Source organism: Gracilinanus agilis, chromosome 1, assembly GCF_016433145.1.
Source record: "Gracilinanus agilis isolate LMUSP501 chromosome 1, AgileGrace, whole genome shotgun sequence".
In the NCBI taxonomy this organism is placed as follows: domain Eukaryota; kingdom Metazoa; phylum Chordata; class Mammalia; order Didelphimorphia; family Didelphidae; genus Gracilinanus; species Gracilinanus agilis.
In genome coordinates this window covers 637,017,613-637,038,034 of record NC_058130.1, presented here as the reverse complement: position 1 = coordinate 637,038,034, position 20,422 = coordinate 637,017,613, and positions in this window count along the sequence as shown.

Genomic DNA, 20,422 nt, shown 5'->3' with positions numbered 1-20,422 from the left:
ATATATATATATATATATATATATATATATATATATATATATACATTAAAACGCATATACTCACATATATTTAACATTTGAAAAGAACTTTATATACATTATCTCACTTAATTTTCACAACAACCCTATGAAGTAGTTGGTATTATCCCCATTTTACAGATGAGGAAACTGAGGCTAAAAGTGATTAACTTGCTTAGGGGCACACTGAGGCAGAATTTGAACTCAGGTCTCCCTGATTCCCAGTTCAGGGACCTATCCATTATTCTTCCTCAGATTTTTGCCCCGCCCCCCCCCCATTTTACAAACACAAAGGACAAGAGACATTAAATAAATGGCTTGCCTACAACCACACAACTAGTAAATAGTGCACTAAACTTCAAGCTCAGCTCTACTGACCTCACATCAGGGCTCTTTCTACTATGCTACTCTGTCACCTTTGAAAAGTATAATTATCAAAGTGTTCTATTTAGAAGAGTTAATTGAGTAGCGTTATTGGTATTGATTGATTGAGTCTAAGTATGTATATTTTAAATTTTATTTTAAAACTTTTTTTTTCTACATAAAGGTGTGACATTGGCATTTGCAGGAACGTATTTATTGGTGGCATTTGCTCCAAACATAACTCAGGATATCACAGCAAAAAAAGTGCGGTATTACTTTATTGGCTGGCAGTTCCTGGCCTATGTGGTAAGAGATCTCTATTTCCTTTCTCAGAATACATTCAATAATAAACCACCCTAATATATAAATATTAAAAATTTAACTATTCTATCCATCTCGGGTATCACTTATTTCTCCTCTATCTTGCTTTTCTGTTTCTATCTCCAAGGTTTAGTTCAAAATGTTTTGAACATAGTTTGTGCTTAATAAATGCTTTTTGATATATTCATCAAAATTCAGGTAAATTTATTTGACAAATGTCAAAAGTCCTAAAGCCACATGAAGTAGTGACTTACCTGGCACATAGTAGATGTTAATAAATACTTATACCTCATCCCCCTAAGGCCAGTCTTCCTCTTTGGTAGGTCCAGTTCAGTCTCTTAAAGGGAAAAGAAAAGGGACTCTATTAATACTTATTCCTCTTCTAGAATTAAGAGCTGGCAAGATTAGGGATTATTTTGTTCTCTCTATTTGTAGTGTGCCTGGCACAACATAGGTGCTTACCAAAAGCTGGTTGATGGATTGAACAGAGTTCTGTGTTTCTGTTTATACAATGGAATTCTGTTTATATAAGTATGAGAGGAGGTAGAATGACTAATAACAGAATATTTGAAAGAGGTCTGGTGGGGTTAGGGTACTAGAGATCAACATGGGTCAACAATATAAAAATTAATATGACCTATGGCTTCATTAAGAGATATATAGTATCCATTAAGAGGGAGGTCATCAAATTACCCCAAAATGGAATGATTTTCTCAGGATAGACTTGATTCACCCTCACTAGAATTTTCCAAAGGTCTGGATGACTACTTTGGAGGTTGGTCAGATATGGAGTAGAACCAGTGACCTCTGAAACCCCTTCCATTGCAAAGATTTTGTGATTCTTCTGGCCATACCGAAAAAATGAATATATTGATCTATTGTGAATTTCTAATCTCTCCATTACCTATAGACATAGCAAACTCTTCACTGGCATGAAAAAGACAATGTAGATGAGTATGCACTCAATTGCAATGAGATGATAACTATTGTTAGACATGATCCTTTGGATTTAGAAACTAAATGTAGCATTAAAGGACAATAGATGGAATGGATGGCATGGTTTCATAATTTCACATAGTTTGTTTTCTACTAGAAAAGGAACTTTTAAAAAAAATTTTAATAGGTCTCCATATTCTGCCCAGGCTATAAATACTGTGGCCACTCATGGGCCAGTCCCATTACTGACTGGTGCAGGAGCTTTGCCCTCCTTAGGTTCCTGACTAAGCTGGTTTGCTCCCCTCCTTGGGCAGTATGGTGCCCATACACACACGATAGGGGAGAGCTTACCATATTGGTGGTGTGTAGGGTTAAATTTTGATGGCAGGAGTTTGAACAAAAGTCAGAACAGCTTCTTAAACACAAAATGCCTAGTTTATTATTAGGAAAATATGGATAGGAAATGGGAAGGAAAATACAGATAGGAAATAGGAAGGAAGAAATAGGAAATAGATTATTATTAGGACAATATGGATAGGAAATGGGAAGGAGGAGATAGGAAATAGTTTATTATTAGGAAAATATGGATAGGAAATAGGAAGAAGAAAATAAGAAGGAGAATAATCTTATAATAGCTTATAACTATACCTGAGATCCCAATCCTAACTAAATTTTTTTCTAGAAAACCCTAAATCTATCTGCCTTTGTGGGCAGTTGCTTCTGCCAGAGCCAAGCTCCAGCCTAACTTTCCACTCTGACTATCTAATAATAAACCCACTATCTATATATCTACCTATCTACCCAAGATAATCCATAATCAGTAAGGCTGTTAAAGCCTTAAATCTGTTTCTCAGTCTCCTCACAGTCCTAGAGAGCAAGCAACACAAGCCTCTCCCCAGGGGACACAGAGACTCAAAAGCCCCTTTCCAACTGCCACCAGTAATTGACTAACTCCCAGCCCCACCCTTCTAACTGTCACCAACTGACCGTTTGCACAGCAGGGAGGCTTTTACTCAGAAATCTTTTTGCTCCTTTGCCTCTTAAAGAGAAAAAGGGAGAAATTAAGAAAAACCTTCTTAACAGTGGCAAACAGCTGATTGGCTCAGAGCTCCTAAACTCAAGCAATCTATCAGCATCAATCAGCCTCCCCCAGCAGCAGAGATTCCAGTTGTGTGCCTCCCTGCCCACCCAAGGGAAGGCACTTTAAAAGCATCTTCTGAAACTCCTTTTTCTTCAATATGAGATTTCTTTTTTTATTTAATTTTAATTAATTAATTTAGAATATTTTTTCATGGTTACAAGATTTATGTTCTTTCCCTCCCCTCCCCCACTCCCTCCCAAAGCCAACACACAATTCTACTGGGTTTTACACAACATGATATTTCTACCAGGTCAGCCCAATCAAAAACATTTATCAAGGATCCCCTGTAAACCAGATTGTATTCTACCAGAGAGATACAACAAGTCAATTGATAAGTATATACAAAATAGAGAAGAGAGAGAGATTCAACTAGCTGGCCCTTGAGCTGAGTATTGAAATAAGTCCGATAAACTAAGAGGTTGGGGGTGAGGGGGTCGGAGAGGAGAGGAGCCATGAAGAAAGCTAAGGCAAGAGGGAAGAGGAAGGACATTCCAGGGATGGGGAAACAGAATGCCAAGTTTGGGGAATAGCAAATAGGCCAATTTATCTGAAAAGCAGAATGTATAAAGGAGAGAAATGCCCAGCAAGCCTGGAAAGGCAGATTAGAGCCAGGGCTTTAGCTGCCAAGCCTGTTTTCTGCAAAGAACTGCACTTTTGCCATTTTCCAGAGTCTACTCTATTAAAAAGTCCATCTCCATCAATAGAGACCAGCAAGTACGGGGATGGATCTTTAAGCTCTTGAGTGCCTGTGAAGACAATGAAAGCAAATGGAGTTCAATTCAATTCAATTCTGCAAGGCTTTTGGAAAGGAAGGATATAAGTGTTGTAATAATATCAAAAATAACTAGATCTCAGACATGTGAGAAGAAAGGAAGTGGAATCGAGACAGGGCTGATCACCTTAGAAAAGTACATTTGATAGGTATAATATACCTAATATTTATACTATTAATTATTAATTAAAATAATTAATAACGAATAGTTATAATTTTAGATAGCACTTTATGGTTTTAAAAACATCTATAAACTGCATTTAATCTTCACAACATCCTTGTAAAGGCAGATTTCTACTTATCCCCATTTTATAGATGAGAGACAGAAACCTTGAGACAGGTGATTTGTCCAGGGTCACCCAGGTAGTGTCCAAAACAAGATTTGAACCCATATCCAGTACCCTATCCACGATACCGTCCTGGCTCTCTGACATAACAAGTCATCCCAGTTTTCTTCATTTGGTTCTTTAACACCAGTTGCAGAAAGAAATCCCTAACTCCAGAAGGTATAAATTATAGATTAAGCTCCTGGGCTGAAATTTAGATTTAGCCTTCACATAAATCTATTAACCATGTGTGTAATTAATATTTAATCCCTGGTCATGACAGAAGCCTCACTTTTTTTTTAGGCAGCCTGAATGCAAAGAGCATAATTACTGTCATTAAGATTGTTCATTGAAGCAAGCAGGCAGTATGTGTTCCTTGAAGTGCATGGAGAGTGCTGAGTTAGATACAGTATAGAGCCTTGGTTACTTTCGGAGCCTAAGCTACAATAAAGTAGGAGAAAAGACTTAGAAGTCTGGGGTTACTTTGAAGCCTCAATTTTAAAGTGATATTTCAAGCATGAATTCTAATGGGGCAGGTGTCTCATTTGGGCATCATCTGGACTTTTAATGGCCTGATGATTTTAAAGCAGAGAAGTTCTGAACTTAGATTGTGTCGTGAATCCCCTTGGCTGTCTGTGAAAGCCTCTGGATCTCTTCTCGGAGTGTTTTTAAATGCCTAAAAAAAAGGCAGCTGGGTGGCACAGTGGGTAGAGCCCTGGGCATGGTGTCAGGAAGACCTGAGAGTCCAGATTCAGCCTCTGACGCTCGCTAACTGTGTGACTCTGGGAAAGTCACTTGACTTCCAGTTTCCCAACTGTAAAATGGGGAAAATAATAATAGCACATATCTCTCAGGGTTGAGAAGATCAAATGAGATAATATAAAGCATTACAATGTCTGGCACACAGTAGATACTATATAAATATTGGTTATTAGTAGTAGTTTTCCTCATCTGTAAAATAGGAATAACAATAGCACCTACCCCTTGAGGTCATTGTGAGGTTTAATTAAGATAATTATTGTGAAGCATTTTTTCCTAGTATCTGGCCCAAAGCAAACACTATATAAGTATGTATACATATTATATATTACACATAGTATATAAATATAAATAAAATATATAAATGACATTGTTATTACTAGTGTGATCCTTGATAAATCTCTTGGCTTCTGTTTCCTTATTTGTAAAAAAAAAAGAGGGGGCAGCTGGGTAGCTCAGTGGAGTGAGAGTCAGGCCTAGAGACAGGAGGTCCTAGGTTCAAACCCGGCCTCAGCCACTTCCCAGCTGTGTGACCCTGGGCAAGTCACTTGACCCCCATTGCCCACCCTTACCAATCTTCCACCTATGAGACAATACACCGAAGTACAAGGGTTTAAAAAAAAAAAGATAATAACATCTTCCTCTCAGGACTGTTAGGAGGCTCAAATGAGATAATGGATGTAAAGTGATTTTAAAACTTCAAAGCACTACACAAATGCTAACTACTATTACTAAAATAAATAGCTTTGGGGCAGCTAAATGGCTTTATGGATAGAGAGCCAGATCTAGAGTTAGTCAGGCCTAGGTTCAAATCTGGCCTCATTCACTTCCTAGCTGTGTGACTCTAACTTCCATTGCCTAGCCCTTACTGCTCTTTTGCATTAGAAGCAATACTTGAATTAATTCTAAGACATAAGGTAACGGTTTAAATAAATAAATAGGAATTCAAGAGAAACCAATTAACTTGAAATACATTTATCAAACTATATATATATATATATTTAAAGCTCATGGATTCTGGGTAAAGAACCCCTTTTTAGAATTAACCCAGAGGATTTAAATGTAGGGGTTATGTAGCATATATTAGGATGTAAAGGACCATTTATCATCAAGGCAACTCCTTCTACCAATGTGTCTCCACAACCATTTATAGTCTATGATCTTAGAGACTTGCCTGCAGCTCAGAGAGTTTGTCATTTGTCAATGGTTATACCATTATAAATATTAGAGAGAGAATTTGAATACAGGTCCCTGCCATCAATTGGATCTTGCACTGTGTCTCCTATACCAAACTACTGTCTACCTATTTATGCTATACTATATTATGATGAAAAGGATTTTAGAATTACATCTGATTTCTTCATTTCTAAGATTTAAGTTGAGTTAGAATTGAGATTAGATTCAGCATATTTTTCCCCAGCTTTTTAAGGGTCTTGGAAACAAACTGCTGGCACAGGAGAAAGAAAATGTCCTTTCCTTAATCAGTAAAACCTTGAGCCTTCTTTCATGTTCTGTAACTAGCCTGTTAAAGGTTAGTTTAGATTTACCTTAGATTTTTCTTCTTTTTTTTGCACCCTCCTCAACTTGTCTCTTTTTATAATATAAGTAGAAAATATTGGGGAAAGAATAAGAGTTTGAATACAACTTTGGAAACTTTAAAAATGTTCTCAGTTGGTCCCCGAAGGATGTTGAGGATTCTCTAAGTACTGTGGCCAATACTTTAGTCTATTCCTTGTACAATACTCTTTTTTTACAAGTATATTATTATGATCATCTTTTATTTTTATAGCATCTATATTTCCTATCGTATCCTTCCTCTACAGTCTTCCCAAAGAGCAGACCTTAGATTTTTCAACGTCAGTAGAAACTATTTTGGACCAACTCTGCTGAGAAGTAGACAGTAATGTCCGGGGTCACGCAGAAAGGATGGGTAACAGGCAGGACTTGAATTCAGCAAAATCTCTGTTATTAGGGGCAGCTGGGTAGCTCAGTGGATTGAGAGCCAGGGCAAGAGACGAGATGTCCTAGGTTCAAATCTGGCCTCAGACACTTCCTAGCTGTGTGACCCTGGGGCAAGTCACTTGACCCCCATTGCCTACCCTTACCACTCTTCTGACTTAGAACCAATACACAGTATTCACTCCAAGACAGAAGGTAAGGGTTTAAAAAAATTTTTTTAATCTCTGTTATTAAGGTTCAGTCAGTAAACCCCAAAAGAAGCTCTCCTCTAGCATTTGGAGTCAGTGACATAAGAGATGCCTTGAGTTCTCAAGAAGGTATAAGCGTAAGTTCTTCTGGAAAAATCTTCCAGTACAATCCAATAACGGGAGCAGTGAGGTGATAACAGTAGTAGAGTTTCAGCCCTGGAGTCAGGAAGACTTTAGTTCATATCTAGCCTCCAGTACTTACTAGCTGTGTGACCCCAGGCAAGTCCCTTAACTTCAGTTTGCTTCAGTTTCTGCATCTGTAAAATAAGCTAGAGGAGGATCTTTATTTACCAAGAAAATCCCAAATGGGGTCACAGAGAGCCTACCTGCCTGAAGAGACTCACCACCAAACAACCCAATAATAGACTGTGTGGCTGCTTTCTGAGGAACAAAGGGTCCTAGATTTAGAACTGGAAGCAGCCTTAGAGATCATCCAGCACAACATCTCTAAGTTGACAGTTGAGAAAACTTCAGTTTTGGCCTAGAGAGGTTAAGTCATTTTCCTAGGAGCAAGCCACTAGTACGCATGTGAGGCAGAATTTACACACAGGTTTTCCCAATTCCAATCCAGGATCCTATGCCTCTACTATTCCTAGGCGCCTATGATTCTGCTTATTTGGGGAGGAGTCCTGGGAAGCTCTTCCCTTTACTATCTGTCATAGTGAGAAGGTCACTTAAACGCTTTATGACTCAGGTACCCAAGGGTAAAATAAAGAGCTAGATTAATTGATTTCTAAAGTTTCTTCCAGCTCTAAATCTGCATGTAATGAGGGAGAGGGAAGAGTCACAGATAATGCCAAAGGTCTGAACCCAGGAAATTGAGTCAATAGTAATGTATTTGTCAGAAATAAGAAACTTAGTGGAGCTTGGAACATGTAATTGTTATTCAGTTGTGTCCAACTCTGTGACCCCATTTGAGGTTTTCTCGGCAATGATACTGGGATGGTTTGCCATTTCCCTCTCCAGCTCATTTTACAGACAAGGAAACTGAGACAAACAAGGTTATATGACTTACTCAAGGTTACATAGCTAGTAAGTGTCTGAGGCCAGATTTGAACTAGTTTCTCAGATTCTAGACTCAATACTCCATCCACTGTGCCACCTAACTGTCTACAGGGACCTGGAAAGTAAATGACTTTTGTTGTTTTCCATTTGACTTATGGCATCTAAATCTAACAAATTGCTATTTTTAAAGTTCACTAAAAGTGCTTTTCTTCTTTCTGCAAAAGAATGTTATAAGTCCCTGCTCTATTTTCAGAGTCCATATTCATTCATCAAATAAAACTTACCTCCTAAATATGAGGCACTATGCTAGGCGCTAAACTTACAAGGCCAAAACAAGTAGGAGGAAAACAAAGATTCTCCTGCCCCTCCCCACAAAAAAACCATGAAAAACTGTGTCTGTACTCAAAGAATTTACATGAGGAACTAAGAACGGAGTACAAGATAATTTGAAGAGGAGGAAATCACTAACCACTAGGGAAACTAGAAAAGGCCTCCTATAAGAGGTGGCACGTAATTTGAACAACAGTGAAGGAAGAGAGGTATTCTAAAAGGCAGAGGTGAGGAGGAAGGGCATTCCAGTCAAGGGGTATCGCCAAGGCAAAGACAGGGTGGAATATGCCAGGCCAAATTCAAGGAACAGCAAATGTTCTAGTTTGACTGGAATGTAAGATATGCAAATAATAATGATGATAGTTAATAATAATAACTATCATAAAAATAGGAGATGGAATGCCAATTTTTAGAAACAGCAAGTATGAAATTGGAATCTAGAATGCATAAATAATAACAACAATAATAACAGATGGGAGATGGAATGCCAATTTTTCAAAATAGCAAGTCTTTTTGTATGTATAAATGTATAAATAATAACAATAATAATAGATGGGAAATGGAATGCCAATTTCTAGAAAGAGCAAGTATTTGAGTTTGGAATATAGAATATATAAATAATAACAATAAAAACAGACAGGAAATGGAACACCAATTTTCAGAAACAGCAAGTATGAATTTAGATTCTAGAATGTATAAATAATAACAACAGCAGTCATAGGCAAGAGATGGAATGCCAATTTTTTGAAATAACAAGTATTCTAAATTGGAATATAGAATATATAAATAATGACAATAATAATAGAAGATGAAATTCTAATTTCTAGAAAAAACAACTATTTGAGTTTGGAATATAGAATGCATAAATAATAACAATAGCTAACAATAACAATAATAATAGACAGGAGATGGAATGCCAGTTTCAAGGAACAGAAAGTATTTTAGTTTGACTGGAACACAGAGGATGTAAAAGGGAGGTATATGCCATAAGCCTGGAAAAGGTAAGAAGAGAATTAAATGCCAAGTTGGAGAGTTTGTATTGTATTCAGAGGAACTCAAACACTGTGACATTGATTGATGTTAAGACAGCTAACTTCTCAGCATCCTCAGTGTCTCATCACTCCTTTCAACTAAACTTTATTCTTTTTTTATAAATCTAGATTTCATACTGGACTGCTTGAACATTTGTGTTTCTTATCATTTGAATGGAGATGTTTTGCTGGAATTCACTGAAAGAAAAAAAATTATATATGAGTGAAACATAGATCAAGAAACAGAGGGAGAGAGAGGGAGGGAGGGAAGAAGAGAGAGATGGAGGGAGGGAAGGAGAGAAAGAGAGAAGGAGGGAGAGAGAGGGGGGAGGGAGGAAGGGAGAAAGGGAAGAAGGGAGAAAGGGAGGGATGAGAGAGAGAGAGAGAGAGAGAGAGAGAAAGAGAAAGAATCTGGATTTTGAAGGATGAGTAGGACTTTAATAGGCAGAATTAGGAGCAGATGGAGAACACTCAAAGGAATAATCTGAGAAAAGGGAAAGTACAGTACTGCAAATGTAACAGCACTGATGTCTACTCCAACACAGTTGCAGCATAGATTTTTGTGAAGGAGGTGCCGCTAGGTGGCTCAGTGGATAGAGCACCAGGTCTGGAAATGAGAGGTCCTGGGATCAAATCTGACCCCAGACACTTCCTAGCTGTGTGACCCCAGACAAACCACGTAACCCCCATGCCAACCCCTTACTGCTCTTCTTCCTTTGAACCAATACATAGCATTAATTCTAAGATGAAGTCTTTCTTTAGAATAGGTATTGCTAATAGGTGAACTATGGTCTATATTTGGACCTTAGGAAAAAAAACCTCAACATCCTATAGGTCCATTGGACTGGGAGGCTACATCAAAATATAGCATCAAAGACTTTGTAGAGGAAATAGAGTCTTTGAATGTAGGCTCAATGGAGAGCAAGATCCAAGATATCTAACCTTACCTCCCTAGCACCTTGCTTAGCCCCCCTATAATAGACACAGAGAGTGTTGATTGCAATTGTTATAATTACTGGTTTTCCTTTTCAATTTCTAAGATGGAGCATGGCAATCTGTCGCAATATATTTTTTAATTGTGTCTGTTCTTAGAAGCTACATAATATACTGCCTCTTTGATATTGACATTTTTAAAAGAGAAAAATCTTATCTTCAGCAAGGGGTGAAGGGTTATGGGGAAAACCCACTGGCAATATTAGTCATGCCCAGAGTCAGAGGGCTATGTGACTCATGTCTTATAAGGCAGTTTCTAGCCACGTTCCAGTACTCATAGGCAATCCGAATCATTTTTGAATGCTAGGAACTCATGTTTTATTTATATGAAACCACAGTGGGGACACAGCAGGACAAGTGATGAATGGAAAGTTGATAACAACTACTCTCCAGAAAAGAAAAAAGAAAGAGTCCATCATAGGACGGACTCGGTAATCTGCATGCCAGATTCACTCAGCTGTCACCCTCTGAGTGAAGTTGTAAAGAGAGTTGGTCTCAGAACTATATGCAGTGGTGCATGTCTGTGGCTGTCCTTTGGGGCTGGTGCCTGAGTGATGCTTGTTTATAGCTTCAGTATTGGAGAAGGAGAAAGGGAGTATATTATGGGAAACGAGGACATGAGTTAAAAAGAGCTCAGTATTAATGATTGATGAGCTAGAGGGAGATGGAGACACCTAATGTTTTCATGACAGCATGAGCTAAAAGGCAAAGAGGTAGGAGGTTAACTAATGGTTTCCTGAGCACTGTTCTATTACATTAAATGAGAAGATTAGAAAATAAGCAGTATACAGAAAAGTTAAGAGAGTTGGGGTCATTTGGTTGGAAAAAAGGAAGATTCAAACATAATCTGATTGCCATCTTCAACATCCCATGCTCACATAAAAGGTTTTGAATGAGAAAAGATCAATGTATTATTTTCCATGCCCATGAATAACCAAGCCAAAGGAAATAAATTAAACCAGGTTGATTTAGGATTCAACCTAAGAAAAAGAACAACACCTCAGTGAAAAAGCATTGCAGGTTTTAAGTATCTATTCTTAGATATTTTTTTTAGATGTTTCTACTAGATGGTTTGGATATCTTCTATAAAGAGAGCTTGACTTGCAATCAGAAAACCTAGGTTCAAATCTTGCCTTTGCCCTTTGGATAAGTGGCATGTGTGATCTTTCTCAGCCTCCATTTCTCATTTGTAGAATGAGAGGATTGGACTAGATTAGGGATTCTTACCTGGAGTCACAGATTTCCAGGGCTACTTAAAGTTGTATAGGAGAAAATTCACACCTTGATTTTTATTAAGTTTTAAGTGAAATTTAGCATTTCTTTTAATTACTTAAAAACAGTATTTTGAGAAGGCATCTATTGGCTTCACCAGACTGCCAAAAGGAGTTTGACACCAAAAAAGGTTAAGGATCATTCTGCATAGGTTGATCTGAAACGTTGCTTCCTGCTGAAAACTATAATTGTCAACTGGAAATCCCTTCGGGTTCTATTTTTCTAAGCATCTAGACCAGTGATTCCCAAAGTGGGTGCTACCGCCCCCTAGTGGGTGTTGCAGTGATCCAGGGAAGCGGTGATGGCCACAGGTGTGTTTATCTTTCTTATTAATTGCTATTAAAATTTTTTAAAAATTAATTTCCAAGGGGCTAAGTAATATTTTTTCTGGAAAGGGGGCAGTAGGCCAAAAAAGTTTGGGAACCACTGATCTAGACTCTGGTCACTCTATCCAAAGATTGATGATTTCTTCCCTAGGTTAGCATCTCTCTCTCCCTGTCTCCCAAAGAATGAAATAAACTGTTTTATGTTTAAAGGTCTACAAATGAGAAATCAAAAGGTAAAGTCAAAAAATAATACAGATAAAGAGGGAAATCTTCTCACAGGTAAGAAAATGTAGGGTAATAGTTATTTAATCATTTGGCTTATTAGGGATGGAGTTAATTTTTTCTTTTAGCTCAAAAGATCCTCAATAAATCAATCACTTCCACTGTGGACTGAAGTAGGGGGAGATGACAAGTGTTACACAACCAAAAAGAGAGATGTGACATTTCAAAGACTTTGAGTGAAACACACATTCTATTTTTGAATAGCATAACCTTTCCCTTTCATTTCTAGATCTTAGAAATATTAATATTCTGCATCCTGCTGTATTTCTATAAAAGAAAGGATATGAAGCATATTGTCATTTTGTTGACACTTGTGGCACTTCTGGGTAAGAACTTTTCATTCATTTTCTTATTCTGTCTTCCACTCATATTGCGAAGTCACATATTGAATTATACTGATGTTTTTGTAGAATATGCCTCAAGGAAAATTGTCAGNAGAGAGAGAGAGAGAGAGAGAGAGAGAGAGAGAGAGAGAGAGAGAGAAAGAGAAAGAATCTGGATTTTGAAGGATGAGTAGGACTTTAATAGGCAGAATTAGGAGCAGATGGAGAACACTCAAAGGAATAATCTGAGAAAAGGGAAAGTACAGTACTGCAATTGTAACAGCACTGATGTCTACTCCAACACAGTTGCAGCATAGATTTTTGTGAAGGAGGTGCCGCTAGGTGGCTCAGTGGATAGAGCACCAGGTCTGGAAATGAGAGGTCCTGGGATCAAATCTGACCCCAGACACTTCCTAGCTGTGTGACCCCAGACAAACCACGTAACCCCCATGCCAACCCCTTACTGCTCTTCTTCCTTTGAACCAATACATAGCATTAATTCTAAGATGAAGTCTTTCTTTAGAATAGGTATTGCTAATAGGTGAACTATGGTCTATATTTGGACCTTAGGAAAAAAAACCTCAACATCCTATAGGTCCATTGGACTGGGAGGCTACATCAAAATATAGCATCAAAGACTTTGTAGAGGAAATAGAGTCTTTGAATGTAGGCTCAATGGAGAGCAAGATCCAAGATATCTAACCTTACCTCCCTAGCACCTTGCTTAGCCCCCCTATAATAGACACAGAGAGTGTTGATTGCAATTGTTATAATTACTGGTTTTCCTTTTCAATTTCTAAGATGGAGCATGGCAATCTGTCGCAATATATTTTTTAATTGTGTCTGTTCTTAGAAGCTACATAATATACTGCCTCTTTGATATTGACATTTTTAAAAGAGAAAAATCTTATCTTCAGCAAGGGGTGAAGGGTTATGGGGAAAACCCACTGGCAATATTAGTCATGCCCAGAGTCAGAGGGCTATGTGACTCATGTCTTATAAGGCAGTTTCTAGCCACGTTCCAGTACTCATAGGCAATCCGAATCATTTTTGAATGCTAGGAACTCATGTTTTATTTATATGAAACCACAGTGGGGACACAGCAGGACAAGTGATGAATGGAAAGTTGATAACAACTACTCTCCAGAAAAGAAAAAAGAAAGAGTCCATCATAGGACGGACTCGGTAATCTGCATGCCAGATTCACTCAGCTGTCACCCTCTGAGTGAAGTTGTAAAGAGAGTTGGTCTCAGAACTATATGCAGTGGTGCATGTCTGTGGCTGTCCTTTGGGGCTGGTGCCTGAGTGATGCTTGTTTATAGCTTCAGTATTGGAGAAGGAGAAAGGGAGTATATTATGGGAAACGAGGACATGAGTTAAAAAGAGCTCAGTATTAATGATTGATGAGCTAGAGGGAGATGGAGACACCTAATGTTTTCATGACAGCATGAGCTAAAAGGCAAAGAGGTAGGAGGTTAACTAATGGTTTCCTGAGCACTGTTCTATTACATTAAATGAGAAGATTAGAAAATAAGCAGTATACAGAAAAGTTAAGAGAGTTGGGGTCATTTGGTTGGAAAAAAGGAAGATTCAAACATAATCTGATTGCCATCTTCAACATCCCATGCTCACATAAAAGGTTTTGAATGAGAAAAGATCAATGTATTATTTTCCATGCCCATGAATAACCAAGCCAAAGGAAATAAATTAAACCAGGTTGATTTAGGATTCAACCTAAGAAAAAGAACAACACCTCAGTGAAAAAGCATTGCAGGTTTTAAGTATCTATTCTTAGATATTTTTTTTAGATGTTTCTACTAGATGGTTTGGATATCTTCTATAAAGAGAGCTTGACTTGCAATCAGAAAACCTAGGTTCAAATCTTGCCTTTGCCCTTTGGATAAGTGGCATGTGTGATCTTTCTCAGCCTCCATTTCTCATTTGTAGAATGAGAGGATTGGACTAGATTAGGGATTCTTACCTGGAGTCACAGATTTCCAGGGCTACTTAAAGTTGTATAGGAGAAAATTCACACCTTGATTTTTATTAAGTTTTAAGTGAAATTTAGCATTTCTTTTAATTACTTAAAAACAGTATTTTGAGAAGGCATCTATTGGCTTCACCAGACTGCCAAAAGGAGTTTGACACCAAAAAAGGTTAAGGATCATTCTGCATAGGTTGATCTGAAACGTTGCTTCCTGCTGAAAACTATAATTGTCAACTGGAAATCCCTTCGGGTTCTATTTTTCTAAGCATCTAGACCAGTGATTCCCAAAGTGGGTGCTACCGCCCCCTAGTGGGTGTTGCAGTGATCCAGGGAAGCGGTGATGGCCACAGGTGTGTTTATCTTTCTTATTAATTGCTATTAAAATTTTTTAAAAATTAATTTCCAAGGGGCTAAGTAATATTTTTTCTGGAAAGGGGGCAGTAGGCCAAAAAAGTTTGGGAACCACTGATCTAGACTCTGGTCACTCTATCCAAAGATTGATGATTTCTTCCCTAGGTTAGCATCTCTCTCTCCCTGTCTCCCAAAGAATGAAATAAACTGTTTTATGTTTAAAGGTCTACAAATGAGAAATCAAAAGGTAAAGTCAAAAAATAATACAGATAAAGAGGGAAATCTTCTCACAGGTAAGAAAATGTAGGGTAATAGTTATTTAATCATTTGGCTTATTAGGGATGGAGTTAATTTTTTCTTTTAGCTCAAAAGATCCTCAATAAATCAATCACTTCCACTGTGGACTGAAGTAGGGGGAGATGACAAGTGTTACACAACCAAAAAGAGAGATGTGACATTTCAAAGACTTTGAGTGAAACACACATTCTATTTTTGAATAGCATAACCTTTCCCTTTCATTTCTAGATCTTAGAAATATTAATATTCTGCATCCTGCTGTATTTCTATAAAAGAAAGGATATGAAGCATATTGTCATTTTGTTGACACTTGTGGCACTTCTGGGTAAGAACTTTTCATTCATTTTCTTATTCTGTCTTCCACTCATATTGCGAAGTCACATATTGAATTATACTGATGTTTTTGTAGAATATGCCTCAAGGAAAATTGTCAGCCAGCTACAGTATTCCAACCTGTTTCATTTTTTACTCATTTTGAGGCAATTCTAAAGTTTACCTATTACTGTAATTGATTGCTTTTTTTAAAAAAAATCTTAGTATTTTTCCTTGTATGTTATTTCTGATTGCATACGGGTAATTTATGCTCTTTGCTTCTGTGGAGTACAATAAATCTTTTTTAAAAGATATCATTCCTTCCTAATAGCAAATTGATGATCCTAATTGAAACTTCACGTGGCAAGAAAAATTAGTTATAAGTAGAAGGAGCTGTGAATTGGACCAACAATTGTGAATAACAGTTTGGAAATGTATAAGGAAAGTAACTAGACTTTTCATACCCACTGACTGACCGAGCCATCCCACTGATTGGTAACAAGAAAGCCAAAGGCAGGGGAAAAAAGTATCCATCAATTGGGAGCTCCTTGAGATTAGATATCACTTTGTTCTTTATTTTTGTATCACCAGTGCCTAACATAGTTATCTGTCCATAATAGAGACTTAATAAGTGTTTATCAATTGAATGAAAGAATGGCAGAACAAACCATGGCATACGAATGTAATACAACAGTATTGCGACAGTAAGAAATGATGAATATGAGGAATTCAGAAAAACATGGAGAGATTGCCAAGAGCTGATACCAAATAACATAAGCAGAACCAGAACAATATACATAAGCATTTCAACCACAGAGACTCAACATCCCTGTGAATAAAGTGCTTAACACTGTGCCTGGCACATAGTAGGTACTTAATAAATGCTTGTTCCCTTCTCTTTCCTTTCCTTCCCCCTGCCACCTCTTCCCTTCATGTGTCATATCCCTTTATTAAAATGTAGGTTCCTTAGGAGGAAGGAAAGTTTCACTTTTTATATTTGAATTCCCAGCACTTAGCACAGCGTCTGCCATATAAGAGCTAAATATATGAGGTTTGTTGTTTTTTTTTAATTCATTCCAACAATGAAAATGAAAATAGCACTAAAAGGAAGTCAAATTAAACATACCTTTTTCTGCTCAGAAAAGAGGTGGGACACTACCAGGGCAGAATGTTGCATGTATTATTAGACACAGTCTTTCTACTGGATATTTCAACTGTTTTTCTGTTACAAGGGAAAGGTTCAGTTATTAGGAGATTAGAACACTGGAGTAAGTGGTGTAGCAAAAGTGACAGAGATGTAAAAACAAAGGGCATGAATAAAATGTTCTCTTTAGAGAAAAAGCTGACAAGCAATGATGAATAAAAAAAAAAAATTCAAAACCTGCCTGATATCAAACTGGCAAGTCAGGAAACAGGATTCCTTAGTTACTGTCTTCATGCCATACATCATCTATTTGTGTTTGGGGGGGGTATTTTTCTGTACTAACACACAAGATGTGAAAATTGATGCCTGGGCAAATGCACTCTATGTATCTTTTACTGGTTCCTCTCACTTTCATCCTTATACACCTACATGAGGCATCGCTTTGACTTCCTGAGGTGGGTGGTGGTGGTGGTGTTTAGTCATTTCAGTTGTGTCTGATGCTTCGTGAGTCCACTCGGGATTTTCTTGGCAAAGATATTAGAGTGGTTTGCCATTTCCTTCTCCAACTCATCTTATAGATGAGGAAACTGAGGCCAAAAGGGTTAAGTGACTTGTCTAGAGTCACATAAGCTAGATTTGTCTGAAGCTAGATTTGAACTCAAGTCTTTCTGATTCCAGGCCAGGTGGTCTATCTACTGCATCAACTGCCTTTAAAGAGTTTCCTTATATTTTTGTTTGTTATCAATCCCCCTCCCTGGAATTTTGCCTGATTTTTGCCAACAAGAACAGCTTGGTGTTGTCCTGATTATCATCAGCTTTTAAACTTAGGGTTTACAGGGCCTGCCCTCGAGAGACTATTTACTTCCCCCCTAGTAGTCCGACTCAAAGTAGCATAGGCTGCTCTCAGGTGAATGTGAAGATGCAAACTCTGTCTATTGGGACCTCGAACCCTTCATATCAAGAGCCCAGTTACTGTCTCCTATTTGTGTTGGTTACTATGGAAACAATTGAGCAGAATTTTATCCCTCACTACACTCAGCTAAGCTAGTGATCAGGAAGGAGAGGGAGAAATTTAAAACATTTTCCTTTCCAAAAGAAAAAACTGGAGAGATGATAAACCTGCTTGGTGGCAAAATGGATGGAGTGTTGGACTTTGAATCAAGATAGACCTGAGTTCAAAACCAGTCTCTACCACTTACTAGCAGTACTACTAGAAGTACTACTTACAGGGGCAGCTGGGTGGCTCAGTGGATTGAGAGTCAGGCCCAAAGATAGTAGGGCCTGGGGTCAAATCTGGCCTCAGTCCATTCCTAGCTGTGTGGCCCTGGGCAAGTCACTTAACCCCGCTTGCCTAGACTTTACCACTCTTCTGCCTTGGAACCAATACACAGTATTGATTCTAAGACAGAAGGTAAGGGTTTAAAAAATAAAATACTACTTACTACTTTTTTTTAAGTGACTTTGGACAAGTCACTTAACCTTTGTCTGCCTCAATTTCCTCAACTGTAAAATGGGGATAATAATAATACCTACTTCCCAGAGTTATTGTGAAAACCAAATAAGGTAATTTGTAAAATGCTTTTCACACACTATATACATACTAGCTATTATTAACATTGCTATTATTAGTCAAAATGAAAGAACTAAGTAGGAAAACCATTCTTCTGCTTTAAGATAAGGAGAGGGTAGATTAAGAGAATGAGAAACAGGGGCTTTTAAATCTGATCAAAAGTTCTAGAAAGACCAACAAAAAATATTCTAAATAACTCAGATACTCTGAGCTAGACTCAGTCTAGCTGCTAGAGTAAAGGCAACAGCAAGTGAGAATGGGAGCTGAAAGAGCTTTTCTATGCCAAACTGTCTAAAGGCCCAGAGCTAGATGGGCTCCTTGGTAGTACGATGGATAGAGCACTGAGCATGAAGTCAGGAAAATGTATCTTCGTGAGTTCAAATCCAACCTCAGAGACTTCCTAGTTATATAACCTTGGACAAGTCACTTAACCCTGTTTACTTCAATTTCCTCATCTGAAACATGAACTGCAAAAGGAAATGGCAAATCACTTCTGCCCCCAAAATCCCCAAATGGAGTCATGAAGAGTCAGCCACAACTCAAAAATAACTGAACAACCTAAAGCCATAGACAAACATGGAGGGACTAATTCCAAGGACAGTTAATTGGGATGATTCTGACACGGGGGAATGTGCTCTACTATAGTTGAAGAAAAACTGAGGCTACATAAAACAATGATTGCCACAGTCAAGGATTTAGTGAGAAAGATTCAACAAATATTTATTATGTACTTACCACACACAGGGCACAATGTTAAATGCTGGGAATCAAAGACAAAAATGAAACTACGTTTGCCCCTAAAGAATTTATGTTCTCCCAGCAGTAAGGAGTATTTGTTTTTCTTCCCCACCAGCTCAGTTGCTGTAATTACAGAAAGTAAGAATGAGGTGATGTCTAATGGTTGGAAAGGGAAAAAAAGACCTAGCATATCAAGAGAAATAATGAAAAAAAGTCGGAATGTAGGAGCAATAGCACTTCCAGACCTCAAATATATTATAAAGCAGCAATCATCCAAACCATTTGGTACTAGTTAAATAAGAGAAAAGTAGATCAACGGAACAGACAAGACAAGGAAGAATCTGAAATAATTGAACTCAATAACTCCAATGTTTGATAAATCTAAAAACATAAATTACTCAGGAAAGAACTCCTTATTTGATAAAAAACCACTGGGAAAACTGGAAAGCATTCTGGCAGAATTTAGGCCTAGACAAACATCTTACAACATATTCTACAATAAATTCAAAATGGAAACGTGACCTGAATATTAAAGCTCATACCATAAAAAAGAGAGAAAGAAGCATATCGTATATCTTTCACAGCTCTGGAGAGGGGATGAATTTTTACCTAGCAAAGAATGGAGGCAATTATAGAAGAGAAAACAGATAATTTTGAGTGTATGAAATTGTCTTGCCTTGGACACTTATTAGCTCTGTGACCCTGGGCAAATCATCAGAGTTCTGGACTTTGGTTTTCTCATCTGTAAAATGAGGGGGTTAGATTGAATAAACCATTAACACTGGAAGGTCCCTTCTAGCTCTAAATCTCTGACCCTAATAAAAAGAGAAAGAGACAGACAGACAGACAGACAGACAGACAGACAGAGAGACAGACAGACAGACAGAGAGACAGACAGACAGACAGAGAGACAGAGAGAAAGAGAAAGAGAGAGACCAATCTGGAAGTTGCTAGAGCAAAATGCTATAATTTTTCCCTTATGTATAAGGATTTATCTTTCAAAGAACTGACCTAATTCACATATGGATCTCTGTGCCCATCTAGATAGAATGGATTAGAAAACCAACTTTTCTCAATGCTTTGGGAAAGGAAATGTATAGACTCTTCTAAATGGGCAGTACACAGCTCTTGCCATGCTCCCTTTTCATGTAAAGTGAGAAATAATTATCTTTTCAGGAGCAGAAAAGAGTAAAACTGTGGTACACTGTGAAATGGATGCAAGCCTGGTTTCTAACTCAGCCAAAAACTATTATAAAAGCAATATTTTCTTCTCCCCAGTCCCTTTGATTTATAATTAAAAGTTCAAATCCCAATAAAAGACGATTATTTTTTTAAACTCTCTGTGGATGACGGCCAAATTGTCATCAGGTGCTATTATTTGCCACAGGAACTTCCCAGGGCCCAAGATCAAAAAGAAAAAAACATCTTCTGCCTTCCTTCAGTGACACGCTGTAGCAGGAAGAGCTCCCTTGCTTTAATATTAAATATTGATGTAAGATTTGTCATGCTTGATGAGTCATTTCTTTCTCATCTCCATTAACGTTTGGAACTTATGAAATATTTGTTCCCAGGGAGAGAGACCCTTCTCTTGTTAACACAGAAAACAAAGGGCCATTAT